The sequence below is a fragment of the Canis lupus genome (genome assembly GCF_048164855.1).
Source record: "Canis lupus baileyi chromosome 5 unlocalized genomic scaffold, mCanLup2.hap1 SUPER_5_unloc_4, whole genome shotgun sequence".
NCBI classification, from domain to species: Eukaryota; Metazoa; Chordata; class Mammalia; order Carnivora; family Canidae; genus Canis; species Canis lupus.
Window position 1 is genome coordinate 351,615 of NW_027326411.1, and position 24,011 is coordinate 375,625.

The 24,011-nt window shown below is 36.2% G+C and overlaps 1 protein-coding gene across 6 annotated transcripts in view; it reads left to right on the forward strand.

Annotated features, from left to right (window-relative positions):
* LOC140629430 (homeobox protein Mohawk-like) overlaps positions 1-24,011 on the forward strand; it is a 68,372-nt gene that overhangs the window by 19,191 nt on the left and 25,170 nt on the right. The window lies entirely within an intron of this gene.

The following is a 24,011-nucleotide window of genomic DNA, read 5'->3' on the forward strand; positions in this document are numbered from 1 at the left end:
GCCCTTTTGGATTATTCCAGACATTCTTTTCCTGGCATGCAAATGACTGCTCATGTACTTCAGCGGAGAATAATAAAACCCTCTATCACGAGCCCAGTTAGTGACATTTAAAGGATACTTGAAAGGTTATCCAATTTCTTGTCTTGTATCCTTACTACAATAATACTTTGCCTATCAAACACCATCTGGGAATGAGGTATTCCATCATAAGTGAAATCTCCAAGTAGAAATTTAAGTACTGATTTTAAAAATATAGAATTGTCTGTTCTCCTAAGATGATAATATTAAACACAGCATGTGGGGTGTGCTTCAATATCCTTTCTTCTCTAAACTACCTCCTCCTATTGCTTTTTATATATTCCACCCTTTCAAATCAGTAGTTTCAGAATTAACCACAATCCTAAACTTGCCCCTAATATCTTTGAATAAAGAATGATGTCTTTCTCATAGCCATTTGAAAAGGGTTCTTTCCTAATTACTTATTCCAAAGCAGTAATCTTATAAATGATATCTACAGAAGTTCTGACTTTCGGGTAGGCGTGAGGTTACTCCAGAATCATTCAAACTTAAGCACGATATTCTAAACACCATAGATTTGTAAATGTTTATCAGTGATGATGAAAGCCAAATACATCATATGGAGTATTTAACAGTAGCTTGCTTTTTAAAATTAAATTTCCTTTATGAATTCACTTGCAAAATTTAAATGAAATTGCAAAAGTGTTCCATCTACTGTTAAAAACTGAGAGAGTAATGGCAAACAAAAATTTAAAAAAAAAGAACAACTATTGGCATGAGCAGTTTTCTGATTTCTTCTGATTTCTTCAGGGGTAACTTTTCCTTCACTTTTCTTTGTTCTTTGGTATTACATGAGAGTCTGAAAAACCGTAAATGTAAATACTGAGACCTAAAGCCCCTATACCATATGGCTTGCAAACAAATCGGAAGTCTATGGCAGTTTGGTTTAGAAAATATACACATTTTTTAGAACTATGTTTAGTCCTAATGTTTTCTGTCCTTTTACATTGTTAAAAATGTACGTTTTGCATTCCTTTTACATTTTACAATGTAACAAACATTACATTTCTTCTATCTGATACCTAAGTATGATAGCAACACTAAATCACATTTGTGGGAACATTTTACATTGTAACAAATATTACATTTCTTCTATCCGATACCTAAGTATGATAGCAACACTAATACACATTTGTGGGAAGGTTAGACACACTGTTTTTCTGAAAGACAGCGGTATTCTGTCTCTCTTTTGTGCTGATACTCACTGCCTTATGTGTTTAAAAGTTCTCTGGGGTCCTGAAGTGGTGTTTTATACATTTTATAGCCCCCTTAGCACTTCATACAGTGTCTTTCCCATATTTGCCCCGTAACTGTTTCTTAAATGAGTTAGTGTTTTAATGATCTGGTCTGTTTGCCTTCCAAACTATAAAGGACATTTTAATGTACACATATACATGTTGATCTGTGTCCCTGAACATGATAAGAGAAAAAAAATGATCTTGAATAAGTTTAAACAGCTTTTTTAAAAAGAGGCAATTGTGAAAAAAGTTAAAGCCAGAGGAAAATGCTAAACAAAATGTAGCTGAAAACTTCGAGAGGTTTAAGAGATTCAACATAGTAATTTAGAAAGTATAAAATGAAACTAACCCAATTTTCAAGTAAATAAGTGACTTTCTGGAAAATATGATGATAAATGGAAAAGACTAGCTAATTTTTAGAAATCCACCAAAGAATGAAAAGTGTAACAGGTAGACAAAAAACAAGTATTTGTTGTGTATCTCTATCTAGTACATAGCCTTGTAAGATCTGAGAAACCAAGATTTAGATCCACTGATTTAAACTCTTCGCTACATCTCTCAGGATTGATATGACAGCTTTGACTTTTTAAGAATGACTACTTTTAATCCGGTAACAATTGAAGAAAATCTATGCAAAAATTTTACATTTTCTTTTTCCTCCATTTACTGGAGTAAAGATCCCATACATTTTACATATTTTCCTATTAAAAACAAGTTTACCAACCGGAAATTTTGATTTTTCTAGCTTGCCATTACTTTCCTAATGTCATTCAGTCAGTTATCATCAATTGTCTGCAACTGTCTTCACTTCAAACTTGCTGGAGTGGTCAGTCACATCCTGGTGCTGTTTCATAGAAGTGCTTGTTCATGTCACTATATTTAAGACTGTGTCAGTATTTCCATTAAGAAACTTTTTTTTTTCATTCCCTAGGGCTTCTAAATAAGTCATAAAAATTCAAGCCCAGCTCGAAGCTGGCATAAAAGGGCCTTTTTTTCTTCTCTTATGTATAAGGAACATAAGTGCATAACTCCCACTAATTCTAAATTTGGTTAGGCTTGTAAACTCTACACACTGAAGAAGAGACCAAATAAGATCCATTGACACTTCTCCAGTCTGGGACTAAAAAGGATGTCAAAAAGTTTTTACTGTCTGTGAAAATAACAAGACATTCTATTTAATGAATATGGAAGTGGTTTCTTTTCTTTCTTTCTTTTTTGGTTAACTGCAGTTAGTTTTTCCCTTCTGCCTCCCTACTTTGTTTCTAAAATTAAACAGGTATTTTTCTATGTCAAAATGTGTCTTGTTGATGTAACAGAATTTTTACTCAGAATAAATACGTGTTTTCTTCCAGACCAGAATTTTGGTACTTTTAAATTTTGGAAACTCCTGTTCTTGTTTTCTATTAGAAATTATATCATTTATAGTTGTGAGTTTTGAGGAAGCAACAAAGTAACAATTTTGTTCACTCACAAAAGAAATGGTTCTTTTACAAATTTTGAATTTTTCTCTTAGTTTTCAGTTTAGGTCAAGGAAGGCCGTTTAAAATACAATTGCATAATGCCCCTTTTCTCCTTTTCTTCTTTAACAACTTTGTTACCCAATTTCTCTCATTTTCACTGTACTAAAGAAGGAAATAGTCAAGGATATTTTTATAAATCCAAGAGTGAACTTTAATGGCTCCTCTAGTTCAATTCTTGAATTTGCAGGTTAGAAAATTGTTTTAGGCTCTATTCTAGGCATTGAAATTGTTAGTGTTTTTGGATGAGTTGCTTAGTTGTTTGGAGATATGATCCAGATCCTTGGTACAATAAGTCTGATTGCTTTGGGCAATTTCAGGTACTTAATTGACTTTTACTTTTAAATAAAAGTAAATACTTAAGTCATTTTTTGTTGAACTTTTGAGAACTTAGGCAGGGTATATGTTCATTTAAAAAACGTTCTCTATTTTAATGGCTGCAGTGGAAAGATCTTTACATATGTTTATGGACTGCAGGCTGTAATAGGCATCGTTACCTAGGGGTCATCCTTTGGTTACTAAGGGAAATATGAATAGTTTGCAGAAAACGCCTGAAACTTAATACTGCTGGTTTGTGTGTGTGTGTCTGCATGTGTGTGTAGTCATAGTGGTGAAAGAAATTGGATGTAGTTAGGAAAACAAAGTGGCTTTTCAAAATGACCAGTGGTATCTTCCTTCTGCCTTGTGTGGACACTGGAGACCTTGAATCCTTACCTGATAGTGGCCAGAAAAAAACTTGAGTGATAATAACAACCCAAATTGAAAATGGTTTGGGGAAGATAGACTAGTCTCAGGTTTAAGCACAACATTGCTCATCTATTTCCAACAATTTTAGATCTTTCCAGTCTGAAAAGCAAGCTATGAAAATACTCACAGATTTGGGCAACCCTGAAGTGATGGCACTGTGGCCAGGATGCTCTCAAGTGCATGTTGTGTCTCTCTTGCCATCCTGCACTTCAGAGAGGATTAAAAACAGTTTCTTGCCTACCGGCTTCAGTGCTTTAGAGCATCTTTGATACAGTGACCAAGATGAACATCTTTGACAGAAAGAATGTATTCCCTTTTTGGTGCCATTATACACTACACTACACACACACACACACACACAGAGTACACAAAAGCAATTTTGCCTTTGATCAAGTGTCATTAAATAAAAAGAACAAAAAAAAAGTTTTCAGTGGTGATTTTGAGAGAAATATTTTGGTGATATAAAAACAGAAAACAACACAAATGAAAATGAAACCTTTTCAAGTGCTAAAAAGTAGTCAGAGACAATCATTCATGAAGTGAGATTTCCAAGAAACAGTTTGCTTCTTTTAAATTTTCACATAGTTGATTGTGTATTTAAAATTTAGAACTGATAGTCCCTTCGATCAAGCCAGGTTCAGGTTATGGTGGACAAAGCTCTTAGTATGGCAGAGACATTTCAAGTAAGAATGCCCTGTTCTGCCAAGACTGTCATTATGACACTAAAATGTAGCCTTTTGCTAAGGGCCAGAATTCAGTCTCTCCTTCCAGTTTCTACACTGATTTAGACAACAGATGCATAAAAGGCAACGTGGTATTCAGGATCATTTGTCACATGGCTTCAGGGCAAGAGGATGGCTATCTGGCAAGAGGGGGAATTCCTTAAATGTTACTGGGTCTTACATTTCTAAATGTAAAATCCCTGGCCAGAAGTTATTTGGTGCCAAGTGCCTTTGGTGTGATGTCTTCGCCTGAGCACAAAACTAGATGGTTATAATATTGTGGCTGCTTGAGAACCCACATAGCTTTTGCTAGTTTGCAACTGAGGTTGACTGCCATTGTTTTGCATTTTCTTTTATCATTGTCTTGACTTCATTTTATCTCTCTTGGTGTTCCCCCCCACTCCTCAATTCTTTCTGAGCTGCTAAATCTATCCAGTTGGATCAAGGAATTTTTTCACAACCTTGTCAGTAGTGCAGTTGGTCTTGTCTTAGTTTTTATTGTGTCTCCTGGGTTCCTTTACTTTAGACCTTTCCAGAAAAATGGCACCAGTTCAGATTTACTCATAACCCATGGGGCCTCTGGTTTATCTAACCTGTGTTCTTTTTTCCTTCAGGAGGTTTTTTATTTATATTTTTTCTTAAAATGTGCTTTAAAAAGTACAAACATAAATCATCTGGAATAGTAATTTTCAACTATCTTGAAAGGTGTTTGAGGACTATTTCATGGTTACTATGATTGAAGCAGTAAAATTTAGTTTATAGTTACAATAACTTTCCTCTCATTAGGAAAATATAAAAAATCTCAACGTTATGATTTCATGACATATTACCAACCCCTAAATACCATTCCTAATTCCCACCCTCTGACATACACACTCAGTGAAATGCTAATAGGAAGCTCAGAACAAAAAGACAAAGGCAAATGATCTATGTTCTATTTGATCTCATCCTGTCTCTCAGGTACTTTAACTAAAATTATGGTATAAATGAGTAGGGACTCTGGAAACAATACAAGTTTAATCTGTATTTTGACTATAGTTAAATTCCTACTGTTTCATATGTGGTTTGAAAAATGACTTTATTGGGTTCAGATTTTCTCTGTAGTAAGCCTCCATACCTGACCTGAAAATTAGCCACTTGTAGATTAGGCCACAGGAAGTTATAATGTGGAAAGAGCAGAAACCAATTGCCTTTGAAACCAGGAGCTCCATATTCAGCTGAACTGCTAGCAGCTAGGTATGTGTTCCAAGGCAAGTTCTTTTATTAACCAGGGCCTTGGTTTTCCTTCACTTGTAAAATGGGGATGCATAAGTATTTTATACCTTTGAAAATCTGAGATTCTGCGAAAAAGTAGAGGGAGAAAAAGAAGGCTACAGTTGACAAAGTCATAGTTAAGTGCATACCATTTTATCACTACAAATTTGGACTCTGAGCTCAGGAACATTTCAAAGGAGCTTCAGGGAGCTTGGCCACAGGAGCCCCCATGGTAGTAGGAAAGGACCTTGCCCAGGGAGGGTTTTGTACCTTAAGGGTAGGTTAGGATGCCAAGAGTGGAGAGGGCTTATGATTAAATATGTCAGTGTGTTCTTTATGTCTTGTGTCATTTTTAGGTAGACCTATCCCAAAAAAACATAAAAACAAACTTTTATTATTTTAATTGTACATTTATATACTTGTACATTGTACAAGTATATAAAAAGATAAAGATAAATTGTACATTTATCTACCTAAACTTTTTTGTAAATTATATGAAGTAGTGATCTGATTTCTGTTTTTTCCTCAACACCATTTGTCCCAACACAACTTACTGAGTACTTCCACATTTCCTTACATATTTGAAATGTTACCTTTATTATACCTTACCTTCCTTTTAATGTGTCTATTTCTAGACTCTAATGTATTCCACCAAACTTTTAAAATATTTCTACATCAGTAGCACACTGTTTTTGTGACTGGAGCCTTATTGTGCATTTTGACATATGGCAGGGAATGTCTGCTGTCCGTGTTTTCAAAATACTCTCATCAAGGCACTTAAGATTTTCTTTTCCAGTTGAACTTTGGATAAGATTGACAAGTTTCATTTAAAAAATTTCATTGGAAATTCATCTGGGATTGCATTGAATTTATATAGTAATTTGGGGAATATCTCTATCCTTATTATATCATCTTTCCACTCAGTCTTTCCATTTATGCTGATTATTTTTCAGGATATTCAATAAATTTTTATAGTTTTCTTTACATAAGGTTTACATACTTCTCATTAAATTATTAGATGTTTTATTTTTTCATTTTTATTGTTTCCATTGTGGATGAATTCCAATCTATTACATATTATCATATTTATCACTGATATATAATAGGAAATCTGTTGAGGTTTGTGTATTTTTCTTATACCATCTTATATTTTCTTTTACCTGATTGTCAGAGGATGAATAAACATCCAACTTTCAAATAGTAACAGCTTTATGTACTTATTCTGCTCTTTTCTCTCTTGCCCTTATTCCCTCCCTCCAGTTATTACATTCCATTGACCAAATTTTCCAAAACAATGTTGGATAATAGTAGTGATGGCAGGCATCAAAGGGAATTTTTCTTATATTTTACTGTTAAGTATAACGTTTGCAGAAAATTTCTGATGTCATCACTTTGTCAAGGTAAGGGATTCTCTTTCCATTCCTAGATTATTTAATAAGAGATTCTCCCCACTCCCAAAATGTACACATAACTAAATAGGTTATTATAATGATCAGATGCTAATTCCACAATTTTTAATACCATTTGACTGTCCTCTTTTAATCTGTTTGTGTAGAGTAAGTTTCTTAGGGTTTAACCTCCTTGAATTCTTTTTCTTTTTTTTTTTAGATTTTATTTATTTATTCCTGAGAGACAGAGAGAGGCAGAGACACAGGCAGAGGGAGAAGCAGGCTCCATGCAGGGAGCCCGATGTGGGACTTGAAACTGGGACTCCAGAATCACACCCTAGGCCGATGGCAGCGCTAAACCGCTGAGCCACCAGGGCTGCCCTTATTTAATCATTTTATATCAAAATTCTCAAGTGAGCTTTATCTATAATTTTCTTTTGTTCTAACACTCTCCTTGCACAATTTTGATATTAGAGGTATACCAGGCTTGTGGAATGAGCTAGAAAATACTTCATCTTTTCCTACTCTGGAAAAGTTTAAACAACGTAAGGATTAGTTTTTCTGTATATCTTGAGGATTGGAAAGAGTTCATCTATGAAATCATCTTGGCCTGGGATCCCTTGGTTCTCTACTTTCTCTCACATGCTCTTCATCTTTCCCTCCATATCATGAACAATTATCTCTGCTTTATCTTCCAGATCACTCATTTGGTCATCAGCTTTGCCCCATCCATTCTATTGGTCAGCCTTTCTACTTCTTTTAATTTTGGTGTCTTGTTTTTTATTTTCTAAGAACATCATTTTTTTTCTTATCACTCCTTTTTCATAGCAGTCATAACCCCTGTAGAGATCAGAAGTTATCTGAATCTCTACTCTGCATCTCTTAATGGCCTTTATGCCTTTGCTAGGAGTCATCTTTGCTAGGTCCCCTAACTTGTTTAAAGAACATTTGTAGAAACTGTGTCCTGGATTCAGGTAATCTAGAGGTGCTCTACAGACTCAGCAAGGAAAAGCATGGGCTAGCTCTTCTGATGTCTGTTCTATAACTGGTAACCTTCATGATTCTTCCCATGGCCCACTTTGTTCTCTATAAATTCCTGGCTTGTAGTGTCTTCTGTGCCCTGTTGGGAAAAGCAGCTCACACTCTACCACACTCTGCCACTTGTTTTGAGTTGTAGTTCTCTGTGTAGATTTCCTCATCAATTTAGTCTGCATTTCATCTTTTGTGAATTTCTCAATTTTTCTGATTTGATGGTGGTGCCATTTATTGTTTTCAAGCATTGCTAGGCACTTGTTTTTAAATTTACATCCCATAATTTTAATGGGATTTTGAGAGACATAAGTAAAGCTTCTTCAGTGCACCATCTTAAAGGGAACTCTGTAATATAGACTGTTGTCAGTAAATGTTTTTCTCAAAGATGTTTGTTGCTGATAGTTTTTAGTGGGAATTTACACACATTCAGAATTATGTATAGATTTTGAATATCAAAGGAATAATAAATAAAGAGTAATTTCATACAGAATGGAACATGGGAACTCCTGGAAAAATCTTGCTGGGTTTCATGTACATAAACATGACACATTATGATGATAAGACTTTCCAAACTTCAGTGCTTGAAATAAAAAGGTAAATATAATTTAAATAAAAAATACTTGTAATTATGACATGATATTGTAGTAGTTGGTAGTCATAGACCTAATAAATGCTACACTTTTGAAATGTGATTTTTTTTGAAATGTGATAGTATCCATTTCAAATCTGAATGGATACTATTTTACCCTCTAGTTGAGCATGTGGCAGGACTTGCTAGAACTAACTTTTCTTTTCACCCTTCCAGTGGAAAACCTAAGTTCTTTGTGAGTGAGTACTGTTGGGAATTTTTAAGTAAAAAAAAGTGGCTAAGAATTCCATTCCTTTTCCCCAATCATTCCGTCAAGCAAATCGATTAATGGAGCATTGAATAATCATATACTTCAGATTGTTAGGTTTTTTTTTTTTACTCTTTTGTACTTGGATTACTTAATAATTTTTAGCTATTGCTATAAATATAGCTGATTAAAGTTATATATCAAAGTAAAGAGATGCCATGGGAGAGAAACTGTTATCATATTTCAAAAATATCATATTAAAGAGCTGCATATTAAAATTTACATATTTGATTTATTTTGAAAATGTCAGAATATCTTGACTTTCTCTAATTTCTTTCTTTTCCTTTCTTCCTTCCTTCCCTACCTTCCCCTCCTCCTTCAATCCCCTTCTCCAGTCTCTCTCTCTCTCTCTTTTTATTAAAGAGTAAAATGCATGATCTTTATTTAGGGCTCTGCTATCCAGATTCTTCCTCAGTTTGTTCGACTGTGGCTAAGCTGACTGAATATTTCACCACATTCTCATGTCTCTGGGCAGTGGTAGACTGACCACAGAATACTTTTCTATGAGTTTTCTTTCTTCCCTCAGGGATATTCTTGATTGTCCAGCTGTCAACATGTGGAGACTGTGCTATTTATACAGTAATTAATTTAAAATAGGCCACTGTTCCTAATGTCTTTCCTAGAGTAGCACCCTCTTTTATTTGGACCTAACATTTCCAGAGTCTTTTGCTTGTGATGACTTTATTGTCATGATGTTAGGCAATATCTGCTCTATGGGGTGGGTCTTTCTCTGGATTATATAGCAAATGCTTTGGTATATCCTTTGAAGCACTAGAATCATTTCGATGAGGTCAAGGGCTTTACATATTATCACTGGTTGATATGCTGTTGGGCAAAAAGAATAAACAGTAAATATCAGAGCTAATTTTTAGCCGGACATTGCAGCAAATCCCTTCACAAGGGTTTTTTTTTTTTTTTCCTGGAATATAGGGATTTGAAGGGCTTTCTTTTCCAACAAACCTGCATACCCTCTGTGGGAGATGCTAATGGGCAGCAATATATCCAAGCACTTATTCTAAGAAAATATTAAATGAAGGCTTTGAAATGAAGAAGAAGAAAGAAATGCTGGAAAGCCAGCTTGAGATCATGGAACATACATTGCTAGGAACAGACAGCTCATATGCCACAGACAGAAAAGGAGTATTTTTTAATACTTAACCATGACGGATTTGAAAGGGACAACTGTGGTTATAAAGTGCAGAATAGTTGTTACTCCTATGTATTGGCTTTATATCGGTACATAACAAATTACCACCAACAGCAACTTAATACCATTTATTACCTCTGAGTTTTATAAGCCAGAAGTCTGGCATTCATGACTGGATTCTCTACTCATAGTCTCACTACGTTGACATCAAGGTGTCAGTCACACTGGGCTCTTATCTGGGGGCGCTGGGAAAGATCACACTCATAAGTTTGTCTAAACTATTGGCATAAATAATTTCCTTGTGATTGTAAGACTGAGGACCCCACTTCTTTGCCTCTCAGCTTACCAAAGTTGCCTGATCCCCTCACTGGTTCTCCGCATTTTCAAACCAGCAACAGCACATTGCTCCCCTCTGACACTTAATCTTTCTGTCCTGTATCCCCACAGAATAAAGCTCTGAGTATAAGGGCATGTGTGATTAAATTGCACCCACTCAGATAATCCAGAATAATCTCCACAGTTTAGGGTCAGCTAATTGGTAATCTTAATTACCTCTGCAGTGCCACTTTTAATATGGAACATAACAGATTCACAGATGTGACACTGGGGAAAAAGTCACAGGGGCAAAATATTGCCTATCCCAGAAGAGATCACTTAGAGGGATTTAAGTAAGGTTTTGCCCATTCGATCTCAAAAGTTTAGACAATAAGCATTATAATTAGTGTGATCTTTTAATTATAAAGTATGAAAAGTATACTGCTTTGCTATGGATAGGTTTTGTGAAATCAAATCTTGTCTAAATAAATTAGTTGACATTTACATAATTAGTTACATATGAGTACAAAAATTGCACATTATGTATTCTCTTTATATATTTGATTAGTCTTGCTTTCCTTAATGATACATATATTTATCATAATAATATCATAATGTTAGCTCATAACATGAGGCTGTTTCTTAAAGATTTTATTTATTTATTTTGAGAGAGAAAGAGAGAAAGAGTGTGAGTAAGGGGAGGGCAGAAGGGGAGAGAGAGAGGAGGAGAATCCCATACAGACTCTACTCTGAGTGTGGAACCCAATGTAGGGCTCAGTCTCACAACCCTAAGATCATGACCTGAGCCAAAACCAAAAGTCAGACATTCAACCAACTGACCACAGCCATCCAGCTGCCCTGAAGCTGGCATTTTAACAAACATGCAACCATCAGACAACTGACAATGTATTTCTTTTTTTTTTTAATTTTTATTTATTTATGATAGTCACAGAGAGAGAAAGAGAGAGAGGCAGAGACATAGGCAGAGGGAGAAGCAGGCTCCATGCACCGGGAGCCCGATGTGGGATTCGATCCCAGGTCTCCAGGCTCGCACCCTGGGCCAAAGGCAGGCGCCAAGCCGCTGCGCCACCCAGGGATCCCTGACAATGTATTTCTAAGGTAGATTCCTAAATGGTTCCCAGTGTGATGGTGAACATCTACTGCACATGGTAACAACAGTTGCCATTTATTGAGTGCTTACTATGTGCCTTGCACTGTGCTTTACCCTCATGTGCTATTTTATTTAACCCCACAATAACTCTGTGATATATGTCTTACTATCCTTACTTTGACGATGAAAGAACAGTTATATAAAATTTGTCCACATAAGCTGTGATGTTGCAGAGCTAGAATTCAAGCTCAGATCTGTTTGACTCTAAAGCCTTGCTCTGGACCCCCTTTTTTTTTTACTTTTCCCCAAACCTAGGGAAAGTTACACAGATGGTAATATCTTGAGAGATCCCCCCACCTCATTTTCCAAGATTTATTCTACCTCCTGGCTCCTAAGGAGCCTATGTCCTTGCTCTGTGCTCAGCCTCCCACCAATCATAGTAGGTACTCTGTCTACCCCTTCTGTCTTCTATAGTAAATGAATCGCCATTAAAAATTGCAGGACTTTATTTTAGGACAGCTGATGTCTGTGAGGTGATGGAAAACAGCATGGTCAAAATAGTTTAGGCATAATAATGACAATAATAGTAGCTGGTAATTATTGAGCACTGTTTACCAAGTGCCAGTCATTTTCTTACTTAATCTTCATAACGACCCTGTGAGGTAAGTACCACCTATCATCCCCATTTCCCACACAGTATTTTGAAAGCAGAACGTGCAGGTCTCTAAATGATTGAATGTGTGAGAGAGTATCAAAGGAGCCCCCTTCACTCCTCTGGGCCATCCTAATCATTTCTCCATTCCAGAAGATTATTATCAGCCTTGTCACTCCTTCATCTTTGATTACAACCTTCAGTCCAGAATTTATTTCATCACTTCCTTTGTAGTAATGCAAGTTTTTTCAGAGTCCCAGTATGAATGAGTATTTAAGGCTGGAGATGATGCCATTAGGACAAATTAGGACAGAGCTTTCTCTGTAGGACAGGCAATGGCACACAGGCCATAGACTTCCAGGAGGAAGTACAGAGCATCTCTGTAGAAAGGAGAAGGGATCCAGGGACATAACAATGGCCATAGGGAAGCAAACATCTGCCCAAAGCAATTTTCCTGAGAGCTGTGGAGCCCAAGCTGTGGAGAAAGTAGATAAAGCAATCATATAGAACAAGGGTGATGGGGCCCTTTATTAGGGGGAGCTTTTCCCTTGGAGGGGGCAGCAAATCTGTTGAGAAAAGAAGTCAGATTCTTTCCTGTAGCATCCTGAGTGGCCCCAGAGCACTGAGGGCAGGAGAGGAGCTGGCACTTGTCTAGAGTCTGGGGTCTAAGGCTTCACTTACAGCCTCTGCTGGTAAATTTGACTTCAGGCTTCTACTTCAAGCCACTCTATAGAAATCCACAGAAAATACAGCTGTGCCTTGAATTGCAGAATAGATACATTCCACAAACATTAGATTTAAATTGAATCAAATTTTAAAGACAGTGTAGAGACTTGATGATTTCAAATATTCCTGCATTGAATCCTTTGGTTATATGAAGGATATAACTCAACTTCTATGTTTCCTAAGTTTATATTCTAAGATATTAGGTTTTTCTTACATTTGAGGTTAAACAACAATATCAACTGCCTTTTATTAGTCCTGTCATTGTGTCAGCAGTAATGCCTATTAAAGTATTGCATCCTGATTGTAAAATGTAACTGAAATTACTGGAAAATATCATACTGAGTAGATGAACTGTGACTATCATAGTTTTAAAGCCACAAAAATGTTGTCTTTATGTGTGAGTGTATGCTCTCAGTTTTTGATCTTCCTATATTAATGAAGATTGTTACTTTAGGGGAAGAATTTTTTTTTTATTTTGAATGCTCTCTCCAAAAGTTGGACACAATAGCATTCCTTTAAAAAAAAAACCCTCATTTTTAATCTATAATTAAAGCCAAAGTTTTCTTTTAATTTTGAAAGCTTGTCCTTGAACTAAAATAACATGGAAAATTTTAAAACATGGCTCCAAGCTGCTGTAGATACATTTTATTTAAACCACAGAGACTGCAGTTGGATTTCTCAGTGCCAGACAGACTACAAATTGTAACTGTACCAGAAGCAACTCTGAATTTCTGGATGTTGTAGTACCAGCAAGGCTAGTTGTTTTTTTGGAGCTGTACTCATGAATGACTTAATCCCTATGTTAAGATCAAATGTCATGTCCATTGCCATGTGTAGAAGCAGCAAGCAAAGCCTCTTTTCCCTTTGCATAAGTATGATGTGCTTGCCTGTAGAGGAACAAGGCAGTAGGTAGGAAAAGTCACAAAATAGAAGTTGTAAAGTGAGGCTAGAACACAGTGAGACTCCGAAAGTTGGATGAACGATAAAAATATCCTTTAAAGCAGAATGCCATTGTTTATTATGGCAAGAAAAGGGTATAATATCCATGATTGAATTGTAAAAATATTTTTACTAAAGTCATTTTTTGTACTTACTATTCTGGTATTAGGTTAGCAAATCTAATGCCAGATTAGATCTATTAATACATTGTGTTGCTCTATGTACTTTAGAAAGTACATGAACATCTGTTATTTTATTTGATCGTCATTATAACTCTATGACGTAAAAATAAGGATAATTATCCCTGCTTTCTTGCAGGGTGGGAAGGAGTGACCCACTGGTGCACAGCTACTTAATGACAGAGCCAGAAAGAGAAGTTGAGTCTCTCAGCTCCTCGTTCAGGCTTTTTCCACTTGATTTTACGGTGTTTTCCATTCTAGTTAAGTATATTCAAAATAAAAAAAAAATCATTCATGGAGTAGAAGTCTCCCAAACAGTGACTCTTAGTTTATTTAGAGCTGTTCCTCCTTTTGTATATGGGCTGCTTTGAAAACTGGATAGAAAGCTTTGGATCCTTGTCCAGAGGAATGTGCATCCATTCTCCTTACCTGACACTTCAGTGTAACCCAGATGGTAGAAGGAGTATCTTTGATTCCTTAAATCTAAATAGGATTCTCTTGGACACTTTATTCATGCTGTGGAATGTCGGGCCCTTCTGAGGAATTTATTTATTTATTTATTTATTTATTTATTTATTTATTTATTTAGATTTTATTTATTTATTCAAGAGAGGCACAGAGGCAGAGACATAGGCAGAAGGAAAAGCAGGTTCCCTGCGGATAGCCCGATGTGGGACTCAATCCCAGACCCTGGGATCATGCCCCGAGCCAAAGGTAGGCGCTCAAGCACTGAGCCACCCAGGTGCCCTTCCTTCTGAGGATTTCTGACTATGCCTGAGGGTTCTGTCTTCAAAGCATATGTCACTATGTACTTTCCATGCTACATTCAACCTTTGGGTTGCACTGCCATCTCACATATGTTGTCCCTGTTCTGCATCACAAAGATTCAGATATGAAATGTACTTTATTCCTCAAATGCCAGCATGTCCTTCCACTCAGAAGATGCAGAAATGTAGTAGACTATGGAAAATTTGGAGAGAACGGAGGAGAGCCTTATATTATAGCAGTTCACATAGTTTCATGTGCAGCACTATTTTTCCCTGTTCTTAAGTGTCCTTTAGACATTCCACATGGGACTCTTCCTGCTATGCTTGATGTGGTCCCCCAGCCTCACAGCATCTCACTAGTTCAAGTTTCTGCCTTCCACCCTCTCCTATTCACCCGCTAGTTTCCTAATTGTCTCGAAATCTCCAAGTTCTTTTCACTCAGTGTAGTAGAATCCAGCTTTCTCCAGCATCAGCTTGCAAACTCTGTTCCAGGCCTACCTTTGCATACTTAACCTGCCCCCCAAGATGCTAAACAAACCTAAGGGGCCTCATGGTTTATTACTTTCACTTTCTTTATAAGGTATTTGTGATGTTAAATGGGAACTTATTTTCTTTAGTTATACGTGTTTATAATTTTAAAGATTTCAAGGATTCCCTAAAACCCAACCATCATTCCACCTAGGTTTGGAACCCCATTTGGAGATAGTTCTGGAGTTTCTAGTGTTCTTGGGACTATGAGTTTAGGACTTATTTGGGGTTCCTCTTTGAAGCAGAGTTGATGGTTAGGCAGGGTGCTCTCATAACCTCTGCAGAGTTGAATCCAGGTCAGGACAGTTAGTGTAGAGGTCATCTCTGGGCTCAGAAGCCCATACTAATGGACTTGTCCATTCCATCTTCCTGGCCAGTTTGGAAACTGAGGGTGGCTTTGAAGCTTCTGGGAAAAAAGAAAACAAATCCACCAGAAAATACTTTGTTTTATGTTCGTGCTCTATTAAGAAAATGATACATGCATTATCAGGAAAAGTGAATAACATGATAGAGGAATAGAAATTGGTATTAAAAAGTGGATAGTGATTTTAGGAAAGGAGTCAATTAGATAATTAGATCATTTCTTCCATTTGTTTTAAATTTGAAACTATGTTATTCTAAGAGACACATTCTTTTTTCCCCATGATGGTCCTCTCCTTGGTGATGGTCTGTGATTTCAAAGCACTGCTGCTTTCATTCTATTTCCATTTTTAGGGTATTCTAGCATGAATACTTTTGTTCTTACATGTGATTGTGCAGGACAAAAAGATTTTTATCTTATTTCAAAGCAGTGATATTATTGGGCTATAGTTTATCATATTTCTGAGAGAAGCTTCCCATCTAGTCCCATGATATGACTTAGAAATATCACCAGTAAACACATATGTTGAGAAACTGGCAGAGGTATGGAGTTAGGGATAAGCCAGAAATGTCATTATAACCCCTAGAGTTCTGAGGTTGTGTTGAAGAGGTAGACATCTTCAAAGTGGAAGTTAGGCCCTGACCATGCTTTCTTCTAGCACTGGAGTACCTTCTGTGATCCCCAATCCTTGGCTTACTCTCTGATTTATTAACGAGAGAAAAGCTGGGAGGATGTTAAATCAAAGGAGCAACATTGGGATCTCTGGGTGGCTCAGCGATTTAGCTCCTGCCTTTGGCCCAGGGCATGGTCCTGGAGTTCCAGGATGGAGTCCCGCATCAGGCTCCCTACATGGGGCCTGCTTCTCCTCTGCCTGTGTCTCTACCTCTATCTCTCTCTGTGTGTGTCTCTCATGAATAAATAAATAAAATCTTAAAAAAAACAAAGGAGCAACATTAGACACATTTTACCTTCTTTAGCCAGCTCATCACAATTAGACACTTCTCTTCAAGTGCTTTCTGCCACCATTGAAAGACTCAGCCAGAATCAAAAATCATTTCATTCACCTCTATCTTAACCACTGGTCATTTAAACTTGGGTACTTGAGGTAAATTATATATAAATTTCTTTCCTGGGATGGAAGGGCTGTTTTAATACTTGACTATAGGTCGGATAGCTCTATCTTGATAAAGAGCTAGAGAATCTGATTTTGAGAGAGAATCATCTAGAAAAATAGAAAGTATAGTGGTGATTATAAGAAATAATGATGTCAGAAATTGAAAGACCGAATAAATGTGTAATAGGAAAGAAAAACTAGAAGAGAAACATCCAAAAAATATTTCATAGTGATGTGGGAAAAGAACATTTGAAAAGTTCATTGGACTGAGAAAGGAGAGAGCTAAGAAGACAAGAAAATCATAATAGGATAAGGGAATGACTCTTATTTCCAGATCAGGGTCTGTATGCTAAAGGACCAGAGAATTTTTAAATACCAGGAATTACTGACAAATTAGGCCTGAAGAGACTCTTGAAGGAATTTGTGGATTCCATGTTGAGTAGTGTGGGGTGAGTCTTTAAACTGGTATTCTTTATTTATTGAGTACTGTGGGGCTTATGTATAAGCCTGTTATAAGCCTCGTTCAGTCTTCTCCCACTATCCCATAAAAAAAGATTAAAAAGTACTCTTAAGGGGGAAAGAGTGTGCATGAAGTCAGCAACAGCAAGGAATCTTTTCTCCTTGTGCTAATACAGAAACTGAAGATGATGTGGTAAAAGGAAATGGTCATCATGACCAATTAGTAGTGAATAAGAGGTTTCTTTAACCAGGGATCAAGAATGGAAAGCAAAATACATGCTACAGTCAAGCCCTGTCTTATCTTCAACTTTTTCATTGTAGGATAACTCTAGAAATCTCTGCTTTCACAGGAATGCTGTGGGAAACTATGGACATTTTCAGTATTTCAGAGATTCCTCAGGATTCATTATCTCACTATGAGAATTAAGAGATGGGTCATAGAGTGGTTCATGTGTGCATTTTATCTAGAGTCACTTAGAACTGTGCAGTCCAATATATTAGCCTCTAGTCTCATGAGGCCACTGAACACTTAAAATATGACTAGTCTAAACTGAGATATGTTTAAATATGTGGAGGAAAACAACACAGAAAATATATCATCAATTTTTATATTGATTAGATGTTAAAATGGTAATATTTTGGACCATATTGAGATAAGAAAATATTTTATTACAATAATTCATTTTGGGGGCACCTGGGTGGCTCAGTCTGTTAAGCATCCGACTCTTGATTTCAGCTCAGGTCATGATCTCAGGGTCATGAGGTCAAGCCTCCTGTAAGACTCCACTCTGGGTGTGGAGTCTGCTTGGGAGTCTCTCTCTCTCCTGCCCTTCCCCCGCCCCATCCCCCTCTTGTGTACACACTCTCTCTAAAACATAATGTGTGTGTGTATATGTACAACAGGAGTCACTATGTTCATCTCACTATGCTCACCAAAAAAAAAAACAAACAAACAAAAGAAGACAATTTTTTATAGATTGTAAGTTTCCATTTAGAAAAGCAGAGTTAGTTTCTTTTAAAGATAAATTTCTCTTGAAATTTCAAGTGAATTAACTAGAAGAACATTTTAGAGTAGGGTGAGAAGAAAGTTGTTTTATTTTTCATTGTCCTTGAAATTCAAAACTTAGTTTCACAGAAGTAACCCCTGTTTAATGCCAATGGATGCCAACTACTGTAGCAAGTTGTTAGAGAGGGCAGAGAACAGTGGTGCAGAAGCAGAGAAGATAAGCCTCAAAATGGTTGAATTTGTATGTTCCTTTTACTTCTTTTCATGCACACTTGGTTCACATGTGTTCATATTGCCTCTCAGTCCCCCAGGATTAAGTCTTTGGTCATAGCATCACAGCATCATAGGCCTGCTTTCTTTAAGAAATACCTCACATCTACTACTTATTCCTTGGTTACCTCTCCAAGGGCTAACTTCCAAACAGTAGCACAATGGCTAGGACCCATGGAAATACTTCTATCTTACTTCTTTTAAAATCAAAAGAAAAATGAACATAATAGTAATGAATACATAACAAATGTGAATTATATACATCTACCTATTGATGTAATCATAAAATACAATTTTAACCTTTTTTTATATAGGAAAGAGTATGCAAAGACAGAAGGCCCTAGAGCATACAAAAATCATAATGCAGCCCCGAGCCTGCTGCTTAACTCCCTTGGGTCCTTCTTTCTGCTTTCCAACAAGACTACTATTTTGTAATCTAACAGTCTAGCATCCTAATAGCATAATATGTTCTAACGTGATAAATTACTCTCTTCATCAGTTAGTGAGTCTGTTAGCAAATAATCCTTGAGATCTTTTCTGCTATGTATTAAAGCTAAAACAATGAGCATGACAGACAGCATATTGTGGGAGATAAGCATTGAACGAAGCAGTATGCCAAATACTACAAAGAAATACAGGATACTATAAATATGTAACAGAGGAATGTCATCTAAGTACATTATTTAAATATTTAACTTTTAATATACCCTTACAGAGAATCCTTAATATTTATAAGCAAATATGAATATAAAGTATTATTTCCCTTATTTTATATAAAAGACTATTCAACTCCACAAAAAACAACTCAATTAAAAAATGGGCTAAGGAGTTAAATAGACATTTCTCCATAGAAGATACACAAATGGCCAATAAACACATGAAAAGACACTCAACATTACTAGTCACTAGAGAAATGCAAGTCAAAACCATAATGAGATACTGCTTCACACCCATTGGATGGCTACTATTTAAAAAAAAAAAGATAAATAAATAAATAAATAAATAAATAAATAAATAAATAAGACAAAACAGAAATCAAGTGTTGGGAAGGATGTGGAAAAATTGGAACCCTTGTGCACTGCTGGTAGGAATATAAAATAAGTGCAGCCTCTATAGAAAACAGTATGCTAGTTCCTCAGAAAAGCAGAAATAGAATTACCATATGATCCAGCAATTTTACTCCTGGATATATATATGCAAAAGAACTGAAAACAGGGACTCAAGCAGATGTTTGTAACACCCACATTCATAGAAGTGTTGTTCATAATAGCCAAAAGGTGAAAACAGCTCAAGTGTCTGCTGACAGATGAATGCATAAAGAAAATGTGGCATATACATAAAATGGAAGAGTATTCAGCCTTAAGAAGGAAGGAAATTCTGACACACACTACAAAATGAATGAACCTTAAAGACATTTTTTTAAGTGAAATAAGACAGTCACAAAATTTCATTCTCCCTGTGTGTATATATATTCATACTCTTTTTGCTATGGGACTCTCTTGTGGATAATGTTTTATTAATTTGAAGAACACTTTATGGAGTAGGGAGATACTTGTGAGTAATAAATATTTTGTCTCTATTAATTACATATGTTTATTTTCATTTTGATTTTTTCCTCATGTAGTCTTTAAAAAACTGTAATTATATTTAATAATCTGTCTCTGTATGGCTTCTAGATTTTAAGTGATAGAACTTCCTCCCTTCACAGCTTTAAAGGGGGTGTCACGAGTTTTCTTCCAATATTTCTATGGGTCTCAATTTTTACCTTAAATCTTTTAGGAATGCATCTTAATTTGACATATGGTATCATACAATGTGAAAAACTACTCAATTTTTTTCCCATACAGCTACTTAGTTATCCTAATACCACTTATTGATCCATTTGTCTTTTTCCTTCTTCCCTGATGGGAATACCACATTTTATTTTTATTTTTTTTTTAAAGATTCTCTTTATTTATTCGAGAGAGAGAGAGAGAGAGAGAGAAAAACAGGCTCCATGCAGGTTGCCTGACGTGGGACTCAATCCCGGGACTCCAGGATCACACCCTGGGCCAAAGGCAGGCTCTAAATCGCTGAGCCACCCAGGGATCCCCAGGAATACCACATTTTAAACTGAGCCTATCTTATCTCTCTATTCTCCTCTACTGACTTCTTTTTTTTTTACTCTTTTACTAGAAAGTCCCACACTGTTTTAATTAGTGAGCCTTTAGAATACGTTTAATATATGGCTGTGTTTATTCTCATTTCTCCTTTTTCAGTTTTTCTAGCTATTGTTGCTTGTTTTTCCATATTAATTTTAGGATCAACCTGTCTACTAAAAAGAACTATTTTGTTAGTTTTATTGGAATTGTGTTATATTTCCAAATTAATTACAGAAAATCGATATTTTTAGGATGTAGAATCATCTTATCCAAAAACTTGATATGTCTGTCCATAGCTTCTTTTGCTGCCATTAGGAGGGTTCTAAAATGTTCTAAATAAGTCTTGCATATTTCTTGTTAAATTTGTTCATAGGCATTTTATCTTTTTGCTGCTTTGTTGTTGTAAGTAGAGTCCTTTCTTCCATCACATGTTTCTAACTGGTTGTTGCTTTTTATATGAGAATGCCATTGATTTGCATATGTTGTTATACTCTGCTACCGCAATAAATTTGTTTATTATTTTTGTAGGCCTTTTAGTAGACTTTCTTATGTTTTCTAGCAATACAGTTATATTACATGCAAACAGTGATGGTTTTACCTCCTGCTGAAATTTTTGCCATGAGTTCTTTCCCTGGCTTATTGCATTGACTTGTACCTCTACATACAGTGTTAAATAATAGTGATGATGATACACCTTGGCAAGACTTCTAGCTTTTTCCCAGTATGCACAATGCTGGCGTTTGGTTTTCAATCTGCGCCTTCTAGTTATGGCCTTAGACTTTGAAGATCTGGGTTCAGATATTTTTTCTCTACCATTAACTGAAAAACATTAGATAAATCATTTAACTTCTCTGATTTATTTCCATATCTTTAAATGAGGGAGAGAAAATGTCCTACCTCCCAGAGCTGTTGCTAATGGTTGTGAAAGCACTTGACAAGCTGTGCTATATGAATGTCCTTTGTTCATTCTGTTTCCTCCCATACAGAAGGCTTCCCTACACAACTCTTTTCGGAATTGTAAAACTAGATTTCCCTTTGTGGCTCCAAGCCTTTTTGGTAATTCCATTCACAACACAGTTTCTACATATATTCCAAAGTTGGAAAGAAAAAGTGCTTTTTGAACGATGAGCAAATTCCTTTGCTGACATTTAACCAAAATGTATTCCAAACCTGAAGCTTTTTGGAAGGCTAAGAAAATGTTGGTCACCTTCTTGTAAAAAAGTGAAATAAAAAATGTTTATGTACCTCAGCACTTCCTGGCTGAGCTAGAAGTGAGTGCACTGAGGTGATGTTATTTTGTGGTGTTTCAGTTCTGGGAAAAATGAAACCAGAAAATATAGGAAATTTTTCAAGATTTTTGGTTGTGAAAGCTTTCCTTTTTTTTTTTTTCTTCCAACTTTGGTTAACATTGAGAGAGCCATATAAGTTTGATTCAACTACATATCTTCTGCAAACTAATTCCCGTCAAGTGATCTGCTAACTAACATTTTCTTCTGTGTTAAATTCGGTGTTTTAGAGAGCAAACTGCATGTGTGGAGATACTGATGTCTGCCATTCTTTTCTTAGACATAATATTGCTGCCTGATAGCCCTGACTGAATGTCAGATAATTTGCACATATAGGACTTACAAATTCCTTTTTTAAAATGAAAAGGAATTCGTGCTAGTTTTTGTGCAGCGTTATGTCTTGGTCCAATCTAATACTTGCAAATTTACTTTTCCTTAATAAGAAATCCCCCAGCAAGTGGCTGCATAACTTAAAGGGTTTTCATTACTTTAATATATCAACTGGCCCCACAGCTCCCATGCTCGGAAAGTAAACTGTGGTCATTTGTACATCCCCCATGTTTTCTAACATCATTTACCTTCCTCTTTGAGGCAGCTATCATAGGACCTAGGTATCAAGCTGTGAAAGTAATTTCTTTCTCTCTAGAGCAGCAGCCTTCCTCACTGGGCTTGCTGTTCCATCAGTGGCTTGGTCATGTGGCTGGGCTTCAGAAGAGAATTTCATACTCCCTCATTTTCCTGGATTCAGTTCTCTGACTACACGTCGAATCTGGGGAATCTGCCCTTTCTAGAATGATTGTGGATGCAGTTTTGCATTGAAAGCTGATGAGGCCTGGAACGCCTGGGTGGCTCAGCAGTTGAACATCTGCTTTCGGCTCAGGTTGTGATCCTGGAGTCCTGGGATCAAGTCCTGCAGCGGGCTGCCTGCATGGAGCCTGCTTCTCCCTCTGCCTATGTCTTTGCCTCTCTCTCTCTCTGTGTCTTTCTTGAATAATTAAGTAAAATCTTAAAAAAAATAAAGCTGATGAGGCCTACATATATGCTCTTGTAGAGACTGGTGTGAGCAGGACACTAGTCTCCAGCACATGTTATGGATTTGTTTCCTAACCTTAAAGGCATACACATTTGAAAACATATGCATATATGAATGTGTGTGTGTGTGTGTGTATTCCTAAAATCATTGTTTGTGAATCCCAAAGTCAGTAAGAAAACAGTGGGGGAATGTGGCATAAGGTACATAGATCTATTCAGTTCTTTAGAGGGAAAGGCTTTTGGAAATCTTTGCTTATTAAATGTAAGTGGCAGTTGCTAGAAGAGTAGCAGTGCCATCCTTTACCTTATTTCACTTTACAGAGTGTGTATCAAAGCAAATTCAGTAAATTAGAATAAAGGTCAAACTAGAAAGTATTAAATGAATCAGTCAAAACTAACCTTTTTACAGATGTGTCCTGAACTGGTAAAGGGAGCTGGCACAGCTGAATATTCATGGCTCCCTTGACAGACCACATTCTAAATGAAGGGCTATATTCCTAAGTTAATTCAATAATAAAACAAGACTCAGGGTTGAAAATATATTCATTTCTGTGGAGGAAAACTCTTCATAATTATGTAAATTAAACTAGGTAACCCAGAAAGTGACAGCACGTGTTCCATTTATCATTTTTCTCATTAGATAATTTTCAGAAGACAGAACCATCTCCCTCTCGTTCACTACTGTATTACCAGCTGTTAGCAAAATACAGTAAAGATCTGTTGATTGATTGGTTTATTGATTGATAGCTGGGGAATATAATAAGTACTTCCACCTTTGAAACAATCTTAGTTTGGAGAGGAATGTCTGTGTATCTTTTATTATGTAAATACAACAGCAAGCAAAGTAAATATGATGGGTCAGAATCAATTCTTAGGTAATCAGGAACAGACTGTATGCTGTGGAAATGGTTTACATTACTCCAAAAGCAAAATTTTGCATTTACTGTAAGATATGGTGGTAAAACATTGAGCTTTTGCTTTCTACCAATAGTGTAAACATTACTCCAAGATGCAGTCTCTGGAAATAATTTAGTTAACTCTTATTTTTATATGCATGTTCTGTTCTGGAGACTTGTTGCAAAAAATGATGGAAAGTTATTTTCTTT